Source organism: Lolium rigidum, chromosome 5 (assembly GCF_022539505.1).
Source record: "Lolium rigidum isolate FL_2022 chromosome 5, APGP_CSIRO_Lrig_0.1, whole genome shotgun sequence".
In the NCBI taxonomy this organism is placed as follows: domain Eukaryota; kingdom Viridiplantae; phylum Streptophyta; class Magnoliopsida; order Poales; family Poaceae; genus Lolium; species Lolium rigidum.
This window is the reverse complement of record NC_061512.1, coordinates 134,282,294-134,293,245: the sequence shown is the minus strand read 5'-3', so window position 1 is coordinate 134,293,245 and position 10,952 is coordinate 134,282,294.

Sequence of the window (10,952 nt, the reverse complement as noted above, 5' to 3'; positions counted from 1 at the left end):
TTATATTCCATTATGCCTACTAGTGTAAAACAAGAAACAAAAAGATGCAATTGCAGGATCTAAAGGAAATAGCTTCGAGTACTTACAACGGTGAAAATAGCTTAGTAGCCGAGATCCGGAGTGTGAGTACCTTTTACCTTTCCTCACCGGCAACGGCGCCGTAAAAATAGCTTGATGTCTACGCACGCTTCTATTCTTGTAGACAAGTGTTGGGCCTCCAAGAGCGAGAGGTTTGTAGAACAGCAGCAAGTTTCCCTTAAGTGGATCACCCAAGGTTTATCGAACTCGAGGAGGAAGAGGTCAAAGATATCCCTCTCATGCAACCCTGCAACCACAAAGCAAGAAGTCTCTTGTGTCCCCAACACACCTAATAGGTGCACTAGTTCGGCGAAGAGATAGTGAGATGCAAATAATATGGATGAGTATGAGTGGTAATAGCAATCTGAATAAAATATGGCAGAGAGTAAACATGCAACAAAACAGTAAACAAACGGAGATTCGATGCTTCGAAGCAAGGCCCAGGGATCCTGCTTTCACTAGTGGACACTCTCAACAATGATCACATAATAGAACCACTCTACACCCTCTTGTTGGATGATGAACACCACTAACTGTGTAGGATTACACGAACCCTCAATTCCGGAGTTAACAAGCTCCACAATATTCGATATTCATGTTTAAATAACCTTAGAGTGCAAGATAGATCAACACAATTACACCGAGAACTAATATAGCATGCACACTGTCACCATCACACTATGAAGGAGGCATAGATCACATCAAAACTATCATAGCAATAGTTAACTTCATAATCTACAAGAGATCACAATCATAGCCCACGCCAAGTACTACACGATGCACACACCGTCACCATTACACCGTGCGGGAGGAATAAACTACTTTAATAACATCACTAGAGTAGCACATAGATGATATTCAACTAGATCGGAGATGAACCACATAGCTACAGACTGAGCCCTCAGCCCCGGGGTGAATTACTCCCTCCTCATCATGGAGACAGCGATGGCGGTGAAGATGGCGGTGGAGACGGCGGTGGAGATGACTCCGGGGCAATTCCCCATCCCGGCAGGGTGCCGGAACAGAGACTTCGTCCCCCGAATTGGAGTTTCGCGATGGCGGCGGCTCGGATGGTTTTCTCTGGTTTCGTCGAACGGGGTCGAGGTTTTAGGTCAGGGACGACTAAATAGGCGAAGAGGCGGAGTCGGAGGGGCCACGGGGTGCCCACACACTAGGGGGGCGCCGCCCTGTGGGGTGGGGCCCCCCTGGCTCCCCTCTGGCCTTTCTCCGGTGCTCTGGAAGCTTCCGGGAATTTTAAGATCTTCGGTGTTGATTTCGTCTGATTCCGAAAATATTTCCTTACTAGGATTTCTGAAACCAAAAACAGCAACTGGCCTTTCGGCATCTCGTCAATAGGTTAGTTCCAGAAAACGCATCAAAACGATGTAAAGCGTGTATAAAACATGTAAGTATCATCAATAATGTGGCATGGAACATAAGAAATTATCGATACGTCGGAGACGTATCAGACACCAATTGACGAAACTCCAGAAAGACTCTAGGGGCGCCGCCGCCATCGCAAAACTCCAATTCGGGGGACAGAATCTCTGTTCCGGCACTCCGCCGGGACGGGGAAGTGCCCCCGGAAGCCATCTCCATCGACGCCACCGCCTCCATCATGCTCCGTGAGTAGTTCCCCCATGGACTACGGGTTCTAGTTGTAGCTAGTTGGTACTCGCTCCCCCATGTACTTCAATACAATGATCTCATGAGCTGCCTTACATGATTGAGATTCATCTGATGTAATCGGTGTTGTGTTTGTTGGGATCCGATGGATTGTTACATTATGATTAGTCTATCTATAAAGTTTATGACGTTATTGTTGCTGCAATCTTGTTGTGTTTAATGCTTGTCACTAGGGCCCGAGTGGCATGATCTTAGATTTAAGCTCTATACTTATTGCTTAGATTGTATCTACAAGTTGTTTGCACATGTCTATGTCCGGAACCCGAGGCCCCGTGAGTGACAAGAATCGGGATAAGCTGGAGGGGAAGGCGTAGGTATGAGGATCACATGTTTTCACGGAGTGTTAATGCTTTGCTCCGGTGCTCTATTAAAAGGAGTACCTTAATTTCCAGTAGATTCCCTAAAGTCCCGGCTGCCACCGGCTGGTAGGACAAAAGATGTTATGCAAGTTTTTCATTGCGAGCACGTATGACTATATATGGAAAACATGCCTACATGATTAATAATCTTGATGTTCTGTCTTAATGATATTTCAATCCTATCAATTGCCCAACTGTAATTTGTTCACCCAACACTTGTTATTGGAGAGTTACCACTAGTGTAGATAGCTGGGAACCCCGGTCCATCTCTCATCATCATATACTTGTTCCTACATGACATTGGAAGTAGTATCAACTATTTTCTCGGTGCCATTGCTCTCATATTACCGCTATCGCTGCCGTGTTACTCGTTACTACTGCTCTCATATTATCGTTGCTTTCACATCACCCCTGTTACTAGTGCTTTTCCAGTGCAGCTGAATTGACAACTCAGTTGTTAAGGCTTATAAGTATTCTTTACCTCCCCTTGTGTCGAATCAATAAATTTGGGTTTTACTTCCCTCGAAGACTGTTGCGATCCCCTATACTTGTGCGTCATCAGGAGCCATGGGAGGGACCGGAGTCAAAAGCTCGGAAATCATTTTTCTCATGTTTTCCATTTGAGCTTCCATGGAGGACCTCAAGGATGTTTCCAACGACTTGAGATCATCCATGGAGACCATCTTAGCGGCCCCATCCGCAGGCTCGTCCTCCAGCATACTCTTAGGCGGTTAAGCCCGAAATAAGAGTCGAGTCTTTGATACCAATTGAAAGGATCGTATACCGCACCTAGAGGGGGGGTGAATAGGTGCTAACCAATTTTTAGTTCTTTTTCAATTTAGGCTTGACACAAATGTAAATTCTCTAGATATGCAACTAAGTGAATTTACCTATATGACAAGATTAACAACTAAGCAAGATATAGCTACGCAATATATAGGAGATAGAATAGGATAGAGGTAATCGAGAGTGGAGCACGCGGAGACACGGAGATGATTCTCGTAGTTCCCTTCCTTTCCAAGAAGGTACGTCTACGTTTGGAGGAGTGTGGTTGCTACGAAAGCCAAACCAACAGCCACGAAGGCTTCACTCAGATCTCCTTTGAGCAATGCCACGAAGGCCTAGCCCACTTCCACTAGGGATTTCCTCGAGGCGGAAACCGGGCCTTTAGAAGGTTCTTGGGGCACACATCCACAACCAAATTGGAGGCTCCCAAATCTGTAACAACACAACAATCAACAACAATACATCAACAACAATCAACTAGGGATCCAAAGAGGAACACTAGCAAGAGGGCCCTCAAGCATATGAGGGTGAAATGTAAATCGCTTCGGTGAGGATGTAGATCGGTGTCTTCTCCTTTGAATCTCCAAAGATCAAGAGCTTTGGTTGGGTGAGGGAGGAGATCTTGCAAATCTTGAGTTCTTGAGGTGGCTCTAATGGTGGTGAGGCTTGGCAGAATTTTGTGCAATGATTGAGCAAGGAGGAAGGTAGAAGAAGGGGGTATAAATACCCCCTCTCAAAATCCAGCCGTTGGTGACTTTCGAGGGCCGGATAATCCGTCCTAAGTTGGGGCCGGATAATCCGCCCCCCCCCAAAAAAAAAAATCCGGCCCTGGAGAAAAACCGGCCAAATGTCCGGCCAAAAGTCCGGCCCCATGCCAGGGAAGTACTGAGCCGCGTCACCTCTGGTCCTGGTGAATCTTTTTCAGCTTCCTTTTGACTCATTTTTCCACACAAGTCACTCATATACATGTATCTATATAATCCCTGCACCACTTCATCGAACATTAGTGTATGACATACATTGACATCAAACACACAAAACATATTGTGAGAGATGTTCTTTCAAACGTGTTAACCGTAGAGTGGTTGTTTTTTGAAAAAAAATCGAATAGTGGTGGCTTTATGAAACAACTGCTTGATATGTGGTGTTTTTTTGTAATTTTTCTCTGTTAATGAAGTTAATACTGGTGTCTCGCTGTCTATAAGTATTGTATCATCTACAACTATTATCATAGTCCACCTCATTGAGAAACAACACATGCATTACATCATACATGGAGTTTTATTGTATCTTCTTGCGGTGTTGTCCTTTCGTGGCCGAATTTTTGGCTAGCTACCAGATAGGAGAAAAAAACATAAAATACAGGTATAATTAACCACCTCTACTAATCATTCAATCTATAGTTTTTTTTTGAGAATTGTCTGCATTCATATCACGAAAAAACACAAAGTTGTTGACCCTTACAAGCACTGAGAAACACAAACACAAAGAACCAAGAACACCTAGAACACCTTAAGACAACCATAACCCATGAGGATCTCCGGAGCCCTGTGTCATCATCCCAAAAACTTGAGAGAAGACCCCTGCGGCAGAAAAAACTGCAACCAAGCGCAAGCAGGTCATCATCTTCGACCATGGTACAATTGCCACCATGCTGTTTCCTCCTTCCTTGACACCAGTGCCGAGAAGGCATGGACACCAATCCAACATACCTGCAGCAGCCGTCGCCATATTTGGCTTTGAGTACCGCGAAAAATGTCCCTTCCGGAATGAAGGGAACTCGAGTCAACCAACCGGTCCAGCACCGTGGCCGGGCCACCCGCCCGGGCATACCAGGATCTCCCTCCAGCATCAGCGTAGAGGAAGAAGAAAAACAACAGCAACAAATCATACCGACAAGGAGGAAGAAGGGTCTTCGTCTCCATGCAACCATCGCCCATCTGAGGACCTAACCGGCCGGTGCCGATGGACCTCCAGCCCCCATAGCCCGCGACCTGACGAGATCCGGGGATCCCCCACCCCGCTGGCTCCTAGACGAAGGCAGAGGCCTCGCCTGACCGCGAACGGAGCCCGGAGGAATTTATTTGGACGCGATGCCACCGCAACGGCCTCGGCAGCGTCTCCCACAACCCTGGCCCTACCACGCACCCGCCAAACAGACAGAGCCGAGGTCCCCCCCTCCCTCCCGCCGGGGCGGCCGACGGAGAGAGAGGGAACCGGCGGCGCCGCCGGCGGCACGCAAGGGAGCCCTCTTTCGCCTCCTGGGTCGCCTCGTGCGATCCCCTTTTCTCAGAGCGAGAAACCGTTTCGCGTAGATATCCAATCTATAGTTGGTTCTTCTGTGCACATGCATATTCTGTGTGCCCTAGTTTCTTTGGACTTTACCCACTTGAATTGCGGCCCCAAAGATAAAAACATGTTTGTAAAAGTATAGTAAAAGATATTAAGTATCATTATTTTTTACATAAATATAAATAAAATGTGTGTTCTTTGAAGCTTTGGTGCTAGTTGACCCACGGTTAGCATATACAGCGGGGCTTGAGACAAGGAAGAGGTCATGGGCAATACAAGGGAGAGAAAACCTCATATGCGTTTCTAGGGGGGAGAGAGCATGAGAGATTTGCCCGCATTCATGCAAGGCTACTATCTCTTGGCATTCTCTGTTGATTAGTTAGCGGTATAACAAAACGATATACATTACCATATTCGGTAATATATCATGTATACATTGGCAATCATCCATGACCAGACACCGGAGGCCGCAGGATTTACACAAAGCCGCCCCTGATTTCCTTTTGGTTTGGCCGTATGTAGGTATGCATTATCAACGAGTACTCTCTGTTTCAATGCATGTGACGTCCTTCAGACAAGGGTCATCGTGTTGACAAATACTGATTAAAGCATTTCGTTTGGTTACCAGTACTTTCTCAATTTCATTGTTTTTTCGTGGTTTAACTAAAATCAAGACAAGAATTATCAGACGGGTGAGTACATGCTAAATAATCAAGCAAACATCTGAAAGCATGTGGTACCCCCTCCGTTTATTAATAGTATAAGATTTTTTACCTTTTTTTTTGTAAATACATGCATCCAGACGTACTTCAGTGTATAGATTTTATCTATTTTGGTGTGTATCCAGTTTACTTTAAAATATATTTAAAAAAATACTAATGAACGGTGGGAGCATTATAATTGAGGTGATTGAAACTCAAGAACATGGTTGTGCGTGGGTCCTAGGGTTTAACTGAACGTATATCATCTAAGAACACCTCTAGTCTCATTTATGTTTGTTCTACGGAAAGATTGAAGTTTATGTAATAACTATTATGGATTAGAAACAAATAATTGCATTTGAACCAACCCTTTCGCTCCGGAACCTCCATTCGCGTGGGTCACGTCCAACCAACGGAAACACACAAAGAACCTGCTCACACCTAACATGCATGTACCCGGAGAACCTACGTATACCATAGGTTTGGATGGTTGTTGTACTCCATTGTTTGACCATTCTTATCTTTACTACCTCGTATCTCAAACTAAGGCGTACAATTTAGGTAAAAGTCTAAAGATTGACTAAGTTTTAGAAAACAAATAACTATTAAGATCTACCATGTCAAATCAAATATCATAAAATACACAATGTAATGTGGATTACCATATTATATCTGCATAGTAAAAAAGTTGTCACAAAAAAATTATATAAGCTTGGTCAAAGTTAACATTACTTGACTTTTCAAAATTGTATAGGGCATGTTTTGAGAAATAAATGTAGTTGCTCGTGAGTTGGCTAGCAGGCTAGCGGCAGCTAGGTGAAAACAAAATGATGTCAAAGGGTAACAGTGGGGCAATAAACTCTAGATGTGTGTGTTTTGCGGCCCTGCTTGGCGGGGACCGCCTAAGTATCATATCATAAATTCTTCAATATCGCGTAGAAGGCTGAGATGATGTTGTCCCAACTTGCTCTGAACCAATCCAACTTGCCTATCTAGGGATTCTGTGTGGGGTTTAGGTATTCTCCAAGAGTGTAAGGGATAAAATAGTCCAAAGTAATTTTATGGGAATTCGGGTCTCTAGAATTCAGTTTTGATCTGCAATTGTGTTGCACAATCAGAAAAGGTTGAAATTGGGATGAAGGACGAAATGACAGGTGAGAATAGAGAAAAAGGGATGAATTCCTTAAATGGTACTAAGAGTGAAAGTGTGTTAGGAAGATTTCAAACCCTGACCATTTATGAATTTGAAAATACAGAAAATAGTAAGAATTTTTGACATCACACTCAACCTGAATTCTCATCTGGTTGAGAGGATATGGTATATGAAAAATACTGCTATTATTTGACGATATATGATATTCCATTTTTCTAGCTGGATAATCTGACCTTTTAAATATGGATAATATGTTTTGAAATAAGGAGGTTGAAAAGCGTAATATTTTAGGTATTTACATGCAATATATGAATTTCACTTTCGTCCATATGAGATGACACAAATGTTTGTTAATGTTTTATCAGTTCCTATTTTGTGTACCGACAAAGTTTCATCGAAATATGTATATATAATTCTTTCGTGTCTTGTAAGCTGTTATTGTGGCTTTGGTGTGGTAGTGTGGTGTAACATTTGAGTCTTTTATCATGCGTTTCCTGATAATATATTCCGTGGATGGTCACTCGATCGTAGCCAGGCTGCTATGTTAATCAAATGGTAAGCTATGGATGGCCCCAAAAAGGAACATTTTCTCTCTCTGTCCTGTGATTTGTCTGTGCAGATGTAACCATGCGAAACCGTGAATCAATAATACTCTGGTCCGTCTCATGAAACATGGGACAAATGACTGATCATGGGTTTCGTTTGTTAACTACCTAACAATATACTAATCATGCACACGTAAACGACCAAAACCAACGGAAAGCAGGGTGGTATGGCGCGTCTACTATGCGTAAACCGACAGGCCGCCGCCACCTGTGGCTCTCCATCGATCGTCATGTGTGACTTGTTGGCCCTGGATGATTGAAATCTTACGACGTGTATTATAGATCTGACATCAGAGACTAAAGGGATTTTATTGGCTTAATGGCTTACTATCTGGTACCAAAAAAAATCATCTCACTATCTAGTACTCCCTGCGCGCGTGACCATTTAGGAGCCACGCTTTTCAAGGTATATGTTTTTGATCAACGAAATACAAGTGATATGTTACGAAAGCTCTATCAGCGAATTAATTTTCCAAATAAACTTTCTAATGGTACAGTATTTATAACAAGTGCCACATACATTATTGGCTAAATTAGTGGCTAAAGTTAAAGCATGAAAACGATAGTACATCGTTTTTTTTTTTTTTTTTTGAGCAAAGGGGGTTTTCCCTCGATTTACATTAAAGAAGCCAAAGTGTCTACAGCTTAAAGGTAGAAAAAAAGAGGAAGTATAGATTTTCAGACTTATTCCATACTAGTCCGAGATGGACGTGCTCAGCGCTAGAAGAGATTATCCAACAGGAGAGCTACCAGGGAGAACTAGAGGACATATTATAGACCAAACATCTACATGAAAAATTTGGTGAGGACATGCTATCAGAACATTTCTGCTTCCACTTCAGCTCGAGCAAGCTTAAGAACGTCCTTCAGCCTGTCAGCCTCTGGGTGATTGGTCTCCAACCTCTAGCCGCTTGGAAAGCTTCACTTGACAATTACACAAACAAATTCACTCCCAAATTTATATCAATTCTGGTTTCCTCCTTGACCTGAAGAATTGCCCAAGAAGAGATCATTTGCCCGATTAGATTAGTAACAACAATGGGGTCGTTAGGTCTGACAGATCGGAAGCACACATTATTTCGCGTCTTCCATAAACCCCATAGAACTGCCGCAATACCCACCAACGCCACATGTTTATCTTTCTTTCTAAATTTTCACAGCCAACTGCCAAACAAATGTTGAATTGAAGTCGGCCTATTTTTAAACCCAAAAGCATAGCAGGCGACATTCGATATATACCGCACCAAAGGACATGAAAAGAATAGTTGGGAAATAGTTCCGTTCTCACCGCAGAACTAACATAACCAATCACCTTTCCAGCCTCTGCGATGCAAAATATCTTTTGTCAAAATACTCTTCTTGACTACCAGCCAAAGGAAAACATTCACTTTAGCTGGCACCTTAACTTTCCACAGAAACTTAAAAGGAAATCCAAAGGATCTCCATTTTAGAGCTCTATAGACAGATTGAACCGAGAACCCTTGAGGGTCCAGTTTCCATTTAATTGTACCATTCTCATTAGAGAGAGCTACAACACACACTTTGCAATGAATGATTCCCACATCTGCAGCACATTGTCTGTCAGAGTTCTTCGGAAATTAAAATTTACTCCATCTCTCCGAAAGGGCCTCATTAACAGTTATCCCTTTATTTTCACAAATATCATAACGATTTCTATATTTAATCGCAAAAGGGCTCATCATCAATCCAGTGATCTTCCCAGAAACGTGTCCTTCTGCCATTCTTGAGCACTTGAGTGCAAAAAGGAATAGAAAAGGAAACGAACTAAAAGTTTCCAGATCCATTTACATAGAAGAGCTATACTCATGCAACCCAAAACTTTAAAACCTAAGCCCCAAACTCAATTGGCGAACAAACAGTAGCCCAATTAACTAGATGATACTTTTTGAATCCTTGATCCTCAGGCTAAAGTAGATGAGCACCAAAGAAATAAATTTTATCTTTACCCCCTTAGGAAAAGGATAAAAGTACATCATGTATAAGGGAGTATTATTTAGACTACATTGAATTAGGATCAGTCCCCCCCCCCCCCCCCTCCCCATATGCATCAGTTTTTGTTGCCAGCAGGTAAACTTACCTTCCATAGATTCCTCAGCTTTACCCCAAGATTTGTTCAACAAACGTGTTTGGTCCACTCGAATTACTAGATACTTCATTGGTAGGAAATCATAAGCACAGGAGAAGATCAAACTATATTGTTCCTTCTTGGTAATTGTATCCCCAAAACAATATAGTTCACTCTTATCATAATTGATCTTAAGATCAGACATCTGTTCAAAAATACATAGCGGAAATTTCAAAATTTGAGCACTTTGGATTCATCCTCAATGAAAAAACAATGTCGTCTGCATACGTGAGCAGCACTAAACCATCCTCCACCATGTTAGACACCAATCCTTTAATTAAACCAACATTTTTTTACCCTTTCCATTATCACAGCTAATCCATCAGCAGCCAAGTCAAATAACAAGGGTGATAGGGGATCACCTTGTCCTAAACCTTGGTAAGTAGGGAAATAAGGTCCAATGCAGGTATTTACTCTGATCTCAACATTCCCCCTACCATAGTTTTCATAATTAAATCGTAGAACTTGTCTGGAAATCCTTTTAGTTTCAGCATCTGATAAACAAAAGGCCATTTGATCTTATTGTATACCTTTTCAAAGTCAACTTTAAACATAATACCCAATGTTTTTTCACAATGAAGAGAATTCAAAGTTTCATGTAAAATCAAAACCCCTTCCATGATACTGGACTTATCCCGTTAAAATCATGGGTAATCCCGTTTTAATCATGGGATGGTACATCGTATGCTATATATCAACCATCCACGGCCGTGCACATGGACGGGCGTGCATGACGAGAGATGAGTCCAGATCGAAGGAGGAGAGTCACGGGGTGGCGCCATCGCCGGTGTACACATACGATTCACACTCGTCGCATGCATGATTTAGTACTACTCCTCCATCCTATAATATAAGGCGTCTAAAAATTTATTAAAATCAACGTTTTCTGGGATTGTCCAAATTTAGACACAAAAATATGAAGAATTACAATACTAAATTAATATCAATAGATTCACCATAGATTATATTTTCTTAATGTTCCTATTCAATATTATAGATATAGATATTTTTTCTAAATATTCAAAGATAGTAAGATTTAACTTTTAACTAATTCTTAGACGTCTTACATTTTAGGACGGACGAAGTTTAACAGGTTACATTTTAGGATGAAGGAAGTACAACAGGTAGTATGTAAGGCAGTCGAAA